The sequence below is a fragment of the Cryptotermes secundus genome, unplaced genomic scaffold (assembly GCF_002891405.2).
Source record: "Cryptotermes secundus unplaced genomic scaffold, Csec_1.0 scaffold971, whole genome shotgun sequence".
NCBI classification, from domain to species: domain Eukaryota; kingdom Metazoa; phylum Arthropoda; class Insecta; order Blattodea; family Kalotermitidae; genus Cryptotermes; species Cryptotermes secundus.
Window position 1 is genome coordinate 1734681 of NW_019727793.1, and position 14692 is coordinate 1749372.

At 38.6% G+C, this 14692-nt stretch overlaps 1 long non-coding RNA gene across 1 annotated transcript in view; it reads right to left on the bottom strand.

Moving 5' to 3' along the window:
• The window catches only part of LOC111865037, a 58070-nt gene extending 45629 nt beyond the window's left edge, over window positions 1-12441 (bottom strand). The window contains exons 1-2 of the long non-coding RNA XR_002842890.2: window positions 12183-12441; window positions 9771-9883 (exon numbers count right to left, since the gene is read on the bottom strand). This is a non-coding gene — a long non-coding RNA (uncharacterized LOC111865037). The remainder of the gene's footprint in view (window positions 1-9770; window positions 9884-12182) is intronic.
• Window positions 12442-14692: the final 2251 nt, after the last annotated feature.

The window sequence follows — 14692 nt, forward strand, 5'->3', positions numbered from 1 at the left end:
AGTTTCTTCCTCAAATTTAAGTCCAATTTGCTGGTAAAAAGATTCTTCTTCTTGCTAAATGCAGCTTTTGCCATGGCATTTTGTTAATACCAAATAAAAAACTTTATGAACAAAACCAAATATGGATGGCTAGGATGAAAGAATCTATGGGCATATATAGTTCTATGCACGATCTAAGACAGTGGTTCACGAACATTTTTGGGCCACTCCCCCTTGGTTCCATAAACTTATCCCCAGCATACCCTGCCCTACCCTACAAAAAGCATTCTTCAGAAAAGCAGTTTGCACAACCCCCTAAGGCAGATAACAACAGTAAAATGCTTTACTGTTAATGCAATGGACGCGCTTGAAGTGACACCACTTTCCAAATTTTTAGTCCTAAGTCACTACAATTCCAAACAAGCGAAGAACGTAGTCAGAGGGGCCTAATTCCAGTTCCCCCTGTCATCCCTTTCCTCTTACTGCATTCCTACGTAATCCCACTGCCACCTAGGGAGAGGTGGAGCCCACTTTGGAACCACTGATCTAGGGCTCTCTTAAATGGTATAACAACGAAATAAAGGGAAGGGGGGGGGGAGTTTTCGTATTGTAGGATATATATGAATGACCATAACAGAAGAGCTTAAATATTATTTCCGAATACCTAACAATTAGAACACCAACACCACTAAAATTTAAATTACGTGTAAACACTCCAGTTACTTCACAGGTCACAAAATATGACTCCAATTATTACAATTGAAATTCACAAATTAAAAAAATATATATAATTTCGATGTTAATTCTGATGTGTGTGTTCAGATTATAAACCCTTGAAATTCATACTGTCAGGGGAAGCAAAGAGAACCAAATGGATATGTAGATTGAATAGTGAACATGTTCACTTATTTGTAACAATAAAATCAGTTGACATAAAATTTAACGCCATTCAGACTGTACACAATATAGGAATATTATCTTGGGCATGTAACTGCAACAAAATGGACAAAAATAATGGTGAACTGTCGTCACAGATTGTCAAATGACATGCCTGGAAACAGTAGCAAATAACATTTGGACGGGCAACCATCCAGACACTGTAACACGTGCTGATTTCCGCGATACGTTTGTTCCGAGCTGATGCCCAATTTCAACAGAGCAGTACAAACGTGTAACACATCAGTATCCATACATAGACATAAAAATCTCTGAGGCATGTTATAACGTTTCAGTCCCAAGCTCTGTGCCTCAAAGATATTTTGCAGAATTTTTTGTAGAGAATCCGTAACCAGTAGAATTCTTCCTTGGGATCAAATGTTCATGCATAATTAAATCTTCAATTTCATACTCGAAAAGTCCTGGGTTCGATTCGTGGTTCAGAACGCCAGCTTCCTGGCTGAGGTTTCTCTTACGAATATATTCCATTCAATACAACCGTGGAGATACGTCATTGAAAAGAATTATAAAAGATTTTTTCTCCCATATTTTGAAATTGAATACTAAACCAGAGAATGACTCAAATGTTCCTGATTTCATTCAGTTTCCCCAAGTCAGATTTTAACAATTAAACAAAAGTAGTTCTTGCAAGAACTAATCGCACATTTTCATTCGATACGACATGGACTGCATAGATAACGACGCGTCCAACAATTCTATTGTTGTTCTATTCTATTCTATTATTTTTTTTTCAAAATAAGGAAAGTAAGCTAAAAATGAGGCACAACTAAAACCTCCCTTTATAATATTTCTCGATAATCAGTCACAATCGCATAAATTTGACGCTGTCATTTATGAATATCGAAAAGCGTTATTAAATACATAAAGAATTACCAACTTTTCCTTCTTCATGCTATGGAATTTTAGTCACAACAGTTCCTCAGCTATTCAAGATATTCCCCACCCCGCACTGAAACATGAGGTCCATCCCCGTATTCACAACAGCCCTCCACTGCTCACTATTCTGTGACATATTAAGCCAGCTGATAACATCATGCAAAATTTATTTTTAAAAGAATCATTTTAATATTATCCTGGCACATTGGCCTTCGAAGAGATTTCATCTATTCAGATAATCGAACGAAATTGTTCCTTGTATTTCTCATATTCATGCTACATGCGTTATCTGTTCTTCCTTGATTTTATAGGCTTAATATCCTCTCGTGTAGGGTGTCAAACATGAATCCTTAAGCATTTCCCTCTGGCTTCCAGTTATGTCCTCCCTCTGAAGTTCACACAATCTTCTCAGCACATTGTTTTCAGCATTTCTTAAAAAGACAGAGCTACACAATCATAAAACGCATTGCAAAAAGTAATATTGTGACATGTAAACGCATTGCCAGGCAACGTCTCGATAGACACCCCGCGATACGCGAACGCAACAATAGGTCGAATGTTTACAGCTCTTTGCTAGGCAAAAGTCAGTGCGCCAATGGACAGGAGAGATAGCTATCATGTGACTCTTTTCTATGTGATCTGCGCTACGCAACAATAGAACTGTGTTTTCTCCGTTGTCTGTGGCGCGGCTATATAACATGAGTCCGCTTGCAGCTAAGGACAGTCCAGGAGGGTTTGGCAGTTGAGAGTACAAGAGCGAGAATGGGGCGTGTCCTTAGTGAATTGTGAAGATTAGCTGAGTATAGACGAGGACAGAGGAGTAGAGAGTGATCGAAGACGAAAGAGGAAGACTTCATAACGGTTTGAAGTGCTAGTTTCTGTGTTGAGATCCGTTGCTAGGAGCCGACTAGTGGAAATTTAGAATCCTGGTACGTGTGCAACAGTGAACTGTAAATTGTGTAAATCAGCACTAGCGCTGCAATAAGTGCGATAAAGAGAACTTGTAACCTAAGTGCTAATAAACCCACTCATCCGAACTAGAGCCCGTTATTTTCGTCACGCGTACCCCCATACACGTGACAATATTGTCACATCATTTGTCATTCTCACTTCACAGGTATGACATAGAGAGTGATAATAAAAATAGAATTGCTCACTATCACGCGCTGAGAGAGACGGGATGGTTTTAGATACTATTAGGAAGAAGAGGTTACCTGCCTTAAAAACTGCCGAGATTTTCATGCTTGTGAAAATCAAGTAGTATAAAAATAGGTAATTCAAAGAGTTTTATCTACAGATATTGTTATATTTCATGTCATTCTCCTTAGAAATTATCACGTGTATTAGTGATTATAGACGGGGTTTCGATTGGATGATTAGATTTATTGACACCTTATACGATTAACTTGTACTTACAAACAATACAGCGCTACCGCTGATTTATATACTTTACATTTCACTTTTACACATTCACTAGAGTTCTTAGTCATCATTAGTCCTATCCTTGTAACGGAATAAAAATACACTGACCGTGACTAAATCTTCTAATCACAAACTAAGCCTTCATAGGCCGACTTCTAATTCTTCTTCAAATACTACTCTCCCGTGGCTGTCTCCTACTGATAACTGACTCTCTTATAGTTGCGGCACGGACCACATAGAAAACACCTTTCTTCTATTAGGGATGCGTATTTACAACTCCTTTTCCTAACACTGAATATCCGTTATTGTCGTGTATTTTTGTACGCCTTACCCAGCAACGGGTTTTACCAAGTATCTGTCTTCGCGGGAACGCGTTTATCGAGCCGTTGCCTAGCAGTGGGTCGATACATCACAATTTTATAGTTTCTTGCACCAATATTAAATAAGAGCGTTTAATATTTGAATTCTTTGAAGTAACAGTCTCTTGTTTTTCTCAGTTGGTAATGCTTTAAAGTATGACTTCTTGTTGTACATAACACGAAGAATTTTGAGTGACAACAAATTTATTATAAAACGGTTAGTCAAGGTATTTCACCACGTTCAGAACTAAGAAAGAAAGTTTATAGTTCAAAGAAACTGCTTAAAAATATATGAAGCAAGAAAATGGATTAGTATCAAAATAAAAATTGTAATCGCTGATAAACTTAACCAGTAACCACATGAAGACGCGTGAGTGTATTGAAAGGAGTGTGAGGAATAGATAGAGAAGAAATGCCTCAAGAGAAAGAGGACGAGAGAGTCTAAGCGGAAGTGACTTGCCTATTAAAACAATAGAAATACGTGCCTTGCATATGAGAATATTTGCTTGTGCACGAAAGAAGCCTACGCAAGTCAAACCAGAGACAAAATATCTACTATCCGTTTCGAAAAACTGTCCATATTATATTATATTGGACTTGTTAAAGGATACAAAACGTCAAGAAGCAATTTAAAACTCAAGGCATCTTAACTTGTGCAGGAGATAAATAGAGAAAGGACAGCTTCATGTAAGACTGAATACAATATCAATCTTTAAAAACGTCGCATTGTTTAGTACTTGCAATGTTATTAGTCAGATGGGATCTTGACTTAAACACGAAGCAAGTAGACTGTAAGTCAGCAATTGAATGAAATGTTGTTAAAAGTCGACGTGAGACTTGTGACACTGAACAATAATGACTGTCCCTGCTGAGCAAGAAAGAGATTTCACAGAACAAAGGACAACTTCTGAATTCTCAAACGTACAATCCAAGAATAACGCTATCTACACTGGTTTATAAGGCAGGTCAACTGCATCTTTATGGTTAAATTGATTTTGTAACGTCAATAAAAACCGAAGAAACGAAGGCCTTCTCAGTACATACAAATAAGACAGATTGCTATTATCGGCAGAGGGATAAAATTAACAGTGACATAAGAACGTAACTGGAAAGACCAAGGCAAAAATGGAAGGTCTAGTGAGATGTTAAAGATAATCAGATACCTAAAATAGGGCACTCCGATAAATAATAAGAAGAGTTAAATTGAAGGATGTCCAATTACCGTATTTACGCATGTATAGGCCGCACATTTTTTGCAAAAAATTCAAGAGGAAAACTGGGGTGCGGCTTATATTCGAAATATTCGAAATCACACTTCATTTAATATTCATAATTAGTAATACATGGTGTTCTACTCATGAAATAATATTCCAAGAAAATTATTTTTTCTATAATTTCTGTCTGAAAATTGTGCTGCGGCCTATACACGCACGCGGCCTATACATGCGTAAATACGGTACTTATAGTATATAATCAAGAAGGGTGGAAATGAGGTAGTGACAACCCCTATCACTTCAAAAATAAAAATGTTCGGGAAAATATAAAATATACTGATAAGAAAAATTTATAATACACACAAACTGTTCGGTTATGCACAGTTGCTTTTGATAATGTGTGAAAGGTTTATGCGTCTGTCAAAAGACTTATTAATTTCCATGAACTAACTTTAATTGAATTTTATATTTGAAACCATTTCAATTTACTCAGTACTTACTTACTTTCTTACTCATGGAGCTGAGCCCTTCTTGAGGAGCCGCCAATTCTGCAGCTACTCAAGAATTTCCCAGCATTTTATGGAACCCGAATGTTCATCACCGTGTTCACAAGAGCCCTCCACTGGTCCCTATCCTGAGCCAGATCTATCCAATCAATACCATCCTATCCTATCTCTCTAAGATCCATTCTAATATTGTCCACCCATCTACGCCTTGGTCTTCCCAGTGGGCAAATTAACTCAGTAACTAACTGAAATTCATATTAAAAAGAATGGTAACTCTGTTAAAAAGGGATGTAAGTCATGGAGAAAGGACAATAAGAAATCGTTGCTAAATAACACATTTAATTACTTTAATAAAAATTGGTCCTTAAATTATTTATTATTCGTGGACTCTCAAATACACGGATGTCATTATGAACCTATTTATATTGCATGCCATTTCGAGGTATCTGTTCCACTTGCTTGTGGCGGTCTACATTTTCTTCAGGGCGTTTCTCTACTGTGAAGAAAATGGAGGTATTGCTTAATTGTACCATTCTATAAACGCAGACCCTTTGGGTCTTCTGGGGCTCATAAATACAAAAACACGAGGAGTCACGCACGCGAAACAAATTCTAACACCACCAACAATTTTTGGAACTCCGACAGAACTGGATTCTGACCAAGACAGCGCCGAGCGAAAGGGAATTAACGTTTTCTATATTACGTCGGGAAGAGTGAAGTACTGCGAATCGTAGACTAATTCTTCTTCTTCTTCTATTCCTGTTGTTCCCTTTTGGAGCATAGGGCATCCGTGAAACGTTTCGCTTCGCTTCATTTTGTTAATCTAAGACAGTCGGTAGGACTCCTTGGACGGGGGATCAGCCCGTCGCAAGGTCGCTACCTACACACAAACACAGAATAAACACAAAGAGGCATCCATACCTCGAGTGGGATTCGAACCCACGATCCCAGTGTTGGAGCGGGCGAAGACAGTTCGTGCCGTAGACCGCCCGGCCTCTGTGATTAGAAAACTAATGTTTAGTTAAAGAAAATTGTTGGCCGTGTCATAGCTGAGGCGGTTAGTCGCCGCCTTCTCATCGCGGCGGCCCTAGTTCGATTCCGGGTCAGGTCATGTGGGATTTGTTGTGGACAAAGTGGCATTAGGGTAGGTTTTTTCTAAGTACTTAGGTTTCCCCTACCAATGCTCATTCCACTGACTGATCCTCGCTCATCACCTATCATCCGGGGCTGGTGCAATAGGCCAGTTAGTAGCCGACGTACCAACTGAAATCAGTCTCACCCCACACAAAAAAATAACAAAAGAGAAATTGTTACATAACGACAGGTTATTTCACACGTCGCATGGAATTCAAAAGTTCATTACAAAGCTTACAAGAGGCCCACAACTGGTTATCATCCTGGGTTAGAGGAATCCAGATTACACCGTCTCCTGTTTATTTCACCAAGATTCGCTTTAATATTATCCTCACCTCTATCCGTATACGTCCCAAGTTCACTCCAGCCTTTCCGATTGAAGCATGAAGTTATCATCTCCCATATGACTGCTCTATAGCCCGACATATTAGAGCAGATTTTCAGGTTGACAGGAGGGCGTATGGACAGACAGAAATGAGTATAAATAAACTGACGCATTACGAAATCATGGTCATACGTTTTACCATTTGCCTGTCACTGTAGCAGCGCGTTCTAAGGCATGATCAGTTCTCGCTCACTAGAACACTGGGATCGTGGGTTCGAACCTCACTCAGGGCATGGATGTTTGGTGTGTTTATGAGTTTATTCTGTGTTTGTGTTTTCCTGTGTTTAGGTAGCTGCCTTGCAACGAGCTGATCACTCGTCCAAGGAGTCCTACCGTCTGCGAAAAAAAAAAAATTATTACGGAACTGAATAAGAGGCTTGGCCCCCGAATGGGCTGCAAGAGTAAAGAGTAAAAAAAAAAAAAGTGAAGGTACCACGTAGCAGGTCTTGGAGGCCCATAGGTTTGTGAGATGCTGAGGCTCCCACATTTTCTAAACAATCGGCTCACAGATGGCGGTGAGGTTGTCAGCCGTACGCGCCGGTCGCCCTTTACGCCCAGGAAGATTCCTGATACTTGTTTAGGTTAGAGGCTGAGTCGACCCCAGGGTCGTAGTGCTGCTGGAAGTATTAGGTAAAGGGATATAAAAAAATACGTTTTCGTTTAACCTTTACAATCTCACGAACCCTAACACGAAAAGGATTTGTCGAACGTTCAAGGGATTGTTGGTATAAATACTGTTTTCAAAATATTATATGCAGATTTCGGAACTGCTCGTTTGGTTCCTTAAATGGCGCGCAAACGCGATCGGGTAGTCAATGTAAGGGAATTCTTGCCGTAGGACAGGAATTTCAGAGTCTGTGGAGTGTAAAAAAACAAATTTCCTCTTATCAGTCTTACTGACTATCCTACATTGTTTACAATTAAATTGCTTATTTCAGTTACACAACTCAAACCTTAACTGCAGGCTCCAGTGGGTACTCAAATCTTCACTCTACTCAAATCCATTGGAGCTCTCCTTTTCTTCGGTGAGATAACGGGACACATTCGAAAATCACAGACCGCATTTCATCGAATTGGAGCTATTTACATTTCAGGGAAAAATGTAGTTTTGCGGAAAATTTCTGTGATGTTTCCAATGACAGAACTTGTAAACACTATTAGTAACTGTGATACGCACCTGCGGGAGGCATAAGCCAGACAAATGCCCCCCACCTTGGATTTTGAAAAGAAAAAATTTAAATTGATAAAGTAAGCGAAAAACTAAACATTAATACAAGAAAATAAAATTATTTAAGACAACATTCTCCTATCCTCCAGCAAATCACAAGTCTAGGGTGTTCATTAAAAATATTCTTAAGCGGCTGAAGGGTAAGTTTATAGAAACATTTTCTGCCACCAGCCCTAGAATAACAGCTCCTGAACGTGATTTGGAACAGTGCGCCATGTCGCAACTGACATAGCTATGCTTCAAATGACGTTACTAATTACAACAGCACAGTAATACACACTGTTCGAAGCACTCGTACATTTTGCGATCACAACGTTGTGGATATTCAGTCAATATACGATATGTGAGTTTCACCGTTATGCCGACAGATTGCTTTTGCTTTTCTGTTACTTTGCGATTATTGGCGACATTTTGGATGGAACCGTGGGTGCTCTGAACATCAGACTATTACCCTAACGACAAGATCAGCGGGCAATTCTACTGTGAGCCCTATCCATCTTCTGAAATAGGTCTATGGAGCTGAGCCCTTCTGGAGAAGCCGCCAATTGTGCAGCTACTCAAGAATTTCCCAGCATTTTATGGAACCGGAAGGTTCATTATCGTGTTCACAATAGCCCTCCAATAGTCTCTATCCTGAGCCAGAACAATCCAGTACATACAACCCCATCCTCTCTAAGATATATTTTAATATTGTCCGCCATCTACGTTTTGGTTTTCCTAGTGGACTCTTTCCTTCTGAATTTCCCACCATTATCCTATATGCATTCCTCTTCTCCCCCATTCGTACTACATTCCCTACACATTCCATCTTCCTTGATTTGATCATTCTAATTATATTTGGCGAAGAGTACAAATTATGAAGCTGCTCATTATGCAGTATACATAATGTTTCAGGAGTTGTTTCTGTGCTTCTCTTCAGGTACTTTTCACATAATCGTGTATTACACTTCTACATCTGCTGCTATTATAAAAGTGTGAATGTACTAGGATTCCCAGTAAGTGTAAGTCTGGAGTTAAACATAAAATGGCCACGCTACTTTATAAAGAATAAACAAAATGCATTTACTCTGATCGTTTTCAATTGCTTTTTTTCCCTTACAGAAATCTCAAGTTGGACGCAGGGTGGACTAATTGATACATATTCCTGTATGTTTGAATATCTTGCTATTAAAGTGGAAAATTACAATTCGCTTGCGGAACAAACAAAAACATCTTCACAAAATTTTCCATTTGTTCTATGTATTGGTTATCCAGCATTTTGCTTTGTTGGTTAGGTTTATAGAATAAATTTTTACATCCATTTCTATCCTAGTTCCAAACATGTGCGTGCTTTATCACAATTTTTATTGCAAATTTTCTTGTTATCTCCCTCCGAATTAGCTTGGTCTCAGGTAATTAAATAGCTGTGTGAATCTAACAAGGGTTGTCCAGTGATTGAGGTTAGCTCTTTATAAGGGAGCCAACAGAATAGGTGTTTTTTCCACCTCACCTGAGGACGGAAACAGATTTAGTTTCCGAAATGTTGTGTTTTCTAGGTTCTAGAATACCGAAAAAATATCGCGACACAAATGGAACATTTGTTTTGAAAAAAAAAACACTCGTACTATCAAGTTCATTTGTAAAATTAGTATGAGAAATGGCTCCCTTATAAGACACTACAGTAAGATTTTCTAGTATACAAAAATGAAGAAGGTATGTGTAAGTACTTACAACTTCGATGGTGCCTGATGTTTCTGAGAATATAATGCAGGAATGTTCCACACCCTGGCGTAGGCGAAGCATGGCTAATGACGTATACTCCATAGAGGGCTTCCTCCTGGTCCCTGGGGGCAAAAGAGTTCGAAGAATTATCATCATATAATTTCTTGGATATATAAATAGTATTGCCTTTATACTATGCATTCTGTTGTGTGCCATGCGAAAGATAGGATATTATACTCAGAAATAATTCCGAAAGATACAAAATAGACACTAATATGTCAACATTTGTTTTATTAGCTGTTGGTAGTAACACTACATGTTTCGACCCTTTCTTTGGGTCATCTTCAAGCATACAAGAATACTGGTGCTAGTTACTGAATTGTCATTGTTCAATATGCATATTGTGTTTGTATGCCTTTTCATGCTAATAAATACATTTTAATTTAAATTTAGTTCAAATATAGTTTAGAAATTGACAATAAAAGTAAAATTAAAATTAGAATTAAATAACGATTAATATATTTATAATTTATATTATAAGTTTTGTCAGAACCACTACAGCATTATAACACCACCAAGAGGAACTGTATATATATATACAATATCAAATTTGAGTATCCAACTCCACGTATAAACAAGGTCAAGAGTTTAAGCCCAGGATAACGAGTATAGTCTTCACACGATAATATTAAGGTTAAAAACCAACACGACCCAAATTCTGTGGAAGGATCTCAGCAAACAGTTACCCCACATCACAAAAACACTTACATAGCGGTCACAAAGTCTTAAATGAGACTTATATATTAATTACAAATACCTTAATCACCATTGTAATTCTAATTTATCCTTTTAACGTCAAGTTTTAAACTATATTTGAATCACATTTAATTAAATTGTATTTGTTAGTATGAGAACTCATGCAAACACAAAATTGATCCATACTAAACAATGACACAATTCAAGAACTAGTACCAGTATTTTTATACGCCTGAAGATGACCCAAGAAAAGGGTCGAAACATGTAGCTTTACCGACAATAAAACAAATGTTAGCACAGTAGCGTCTATTTTGTCTTTTTCGGAATTATTGTTGTGTAGACTGTTCCGCTATATATCTTTCAAGCAGTATTGTATTTAAGCATCCTGTTGGATTAATGTATCTTTTGTACACATATATTTCCATCTCAATTACAACCTATTATCTACTCACCCTTCTTCTCTACTAACTACATGTTTCGGCAGCATACCACCACCATCCGCGGAGTGAATTTGACCACTCACTTCCAGCTGGTGGCGAGGACAAGAAATTATGGATCTATACATCCATTCCCCCATACTCCTTCATGGTGTAGTGCCTAATTAGTTAAGCACTTCTTTTTTCCTTGGCACTAGAGCCCCAGTGGGCCTAGGCCTACCTCCATGAACTTCTCCGTTCACTTCGGTTTTTCTAGATCTTACACGTTCGGTAGGACTCCTTGGGCGGGTGATCAGCTCGTCGCAAGGCCTCTACCTGTACACAAACACAGAAAAACGCACACAAACATCNGGAAACAGATCCGAACCCACGATCCCGGCTTCCGAGCGAGCGAAGACAGTGCATGCCTTAGACCGCTCGGCTACCGTGACCGGCAGTTAAACATATGGACACCTTTCATTTTTACGGCCACCATCAGGTGTTGTCTACCTTGCTAAAATTATTGCACTGTATGTCGAAATTAGGCGTCGCGTGTGAAGCGTGCTCGTATAAGTCTCGAATATGGAGCTGTAGTCCTGTATGTGTCGATGTAGGCGTGACAAACAACAACCACAATGCCCACACCGCGCACAAATAAACACAAAACGAGAAATACTCAAGCAAGTATCTTTTAAACGAATGTAAGACGGCCACATTGATAAACATTAAGATGTTAATTAATTTTAATTCAAGGTGAATTCATTTAAACTGTAAAATATCGATTTCAAACGCGATATGTAATTTTGACACACAGTGCAATAATTTTAACAATATGGACAACACCTGATGATGGCCTTATACGGCTTACTAGATAATACGTTGCATTTAAGACGGAAATATAAGTGTACAAAAAATCATATAAATATCTTGAACTGGGTGTTTAAATTTCCTTTGTATCTGTAATGCCATCTGGTGATACATTTACGTACTGTGTCTAGATATTTAAGAAAGAGGTTTATGGAGGTCAAGACCCACTCAGGATTGCAGAGCCAGTAAAGAAAAAACTAAATATTTATTACACTAATTTATTCTATAATGAAATTCTCCTTTTCCTAAATACATGCAATAATACTTATTTATTAATATATTAATAAACAGCAGAAAATCCTGTTATATTTCTAATTTTATAACAACCAATATTAATATATTTTAAATATTTATTTTCATGTAGAAAAATGCAAATATTCACCATGTAATTCACCGCAGCACTTATGTGGCTCATGTTTTTGCCTCTGACGTCAGCCAACAGAGGGCTCAGGTAGAGACGTCACAGTTGTGAGGCCGGTTGCTATGACGGATGCTGATTGCGGCCCATGAAGGAAACTGACACAGCAGTTACTGTCATTCAGTAATGATGAAAGTGTAGGAAGCCACCGTAACCGTTGATGACGTGAGGGGCAAACAAGCACATTAATACATAAATAGGCCATTGAGGATAATATCCTTACATCATTCTTGCCGCCTATAAAATGAACGGTTTGAAACTATTCAATAGGATGATGATATTTTCACTGCGATGAATATGAAAAATTATACCTTCTGGGATATAATACCGTGTAGTTAGATGAAAAATCAACCGCCGTTTCGGAGGAAAACGTCGAGTTCTGCTCACTGCCTGCTCCATGCTGGTTCCTTGCTTGCTTTACTTTTTAAACCTGAAGATGGAGAAGATACGTTCCTCCGAAACGTCAGTTCAATTTCACTGGGCTAAAAGACGTTATATGCCAGAAGACACAGCCTTTCACAGATACTGCTCTGATAATTTCAGTTCCTACATCAAGGTTACTTTTCTACATGAGATCAGAGGCTCTGGGGTGGTATAAAGTTTGAGGTCTTACAGGGTGTGATGCCATGCAGCCTCGCAGATAGGTAGTAATGTTTCGGGAGAATCTGATGCCTCCATCTTCAGTTTGGAAGAACTATACAGCTACATGACGTCGCATCCCAGAGGACTTTGATCTTTAAGTACATTAATTAATAAACATGTACGGAAAATTTAAATGCATTTTTGTATCATTCAGATAATTAAATACACCACATAAATCTAATTCAAATATAATATTCCATTTAGAGCATTTCGTTCTACTTTCTAGAAGACATTGCAAGAAGATGGTTTACAAAATCTAAAAATTTGGTACATCTGAATTGTTAAAAGTTTACGTGTTCGTAATATAAGGTACAAAATATTAATAAATACATTCAGCCATATTGCAAAAGGTAAAGGTAAAGGAGTCCCTGTAACAGGCCGTGAAGGCCCATAGGGGTGTGAGCGATAGAGGCTCCCACATTTTCTAGACAGTCGGCTCACAGATGGCGGTAATTTTATCAGCCTTACGCACCGGCCGTTCTTTGCCACTCAGGAAGATTCCTGGTATTCATTTCTGTTACAGGATGAGTCACTCCTAGGGCCATATTCAGACTGGAAGTGTTAGGTAAATTGGAAAAAATTCAATGACCTCATCGGGACTCGAACCCGCGACCCTCCGGCTTGTAGCACAGTGCCTCAACCAACTACGCTACAGCGTGCCCCTTCTATACTATTGGTATATAATAAATATTCTATCACACTTACCTATGTCCGTTGTTGATAACAGCGCCCCTCTTTGAGAAGGTCAACAAGTAATCTCTTGATTTTAAGAAATAATAGCACTGGAATGTGCTTCAAAGTGATTGGGAGTTACTTCGAGGAACAGTCCAGATGTCACATCGGGTTCTTGCAGGCGAATCTCAGACGACCAGAGAAGCATAAGTATTTTTGAAACAATCAAATCTCAAATATACATCAAGAGATTTGAAGGAGTAAATTATCAGCACTCAACGTGGGGTCGGCTGCAATACTTTGATTTTCTCATGTCTCCCTCCAGTGTCCTCTGTTACAATAAAACGAAGCTTCGTTGTCCTCAGCAGGAATAATTTAGAGTTACAGGGACAAAATATAAGTCAAGACTCCCTGTAAATTTCAAGGAAGGTTGTTTGATTAAAATTAACGTTGAAGGCCATAAATTGAACATCCGTAGTTGTGGGATAGTCAGCCCTCGTTGCCATGGTGAGAACCTACTTCTTGAGGAGCGAAGCATGGCGACGGTTTTCTGATGTTACTTGCATCTCATATTCCTTCCTGGCGTGTTTATTTAACCCCTCGAGCCAAATGAGTGACCACAGTTTCATGAAGTTGATTCGTTATCGGGTGGGTTCAAAGGTTGCATGGTAAACTACTAGGAAACAAAAAACTGAAAGCAAAATCATCCTGAAATTGAGTGCTAGTTACTCCAAAACAGTTCACCAAATCCATGTGATTTCAGGCATTTCCGATGATATGATATGAAGTGACACCTGTCTTCAGCAACTCAAAGTGCTTTCACTAAGGCACTTTGAGTGGTCCACTTCAGAATGTTGACTCGGACATTTCAGCACTCCTGGGTGTGGCGTTATAGGAAGTACCGTAACGTCCAATTCCATTTGTGCCAGTAATATGAGTGATGATGGCCACTGACTGAAGTGTATTTCACATATATGACGTTTCGGAGATAACTCTAGAATCAGTGTGCCAACCAATCGCCTGAAGACGCCTCTAGAATCAGCTCCCGATAGACGTGTATATAAAATATATAACAGAATAAATTAGCATACTGAATCAGCTTTGGTCTCGAAGAATTTCGATGTTCATATAACCTGAAGGTTCCGCTGCATCTACCCACT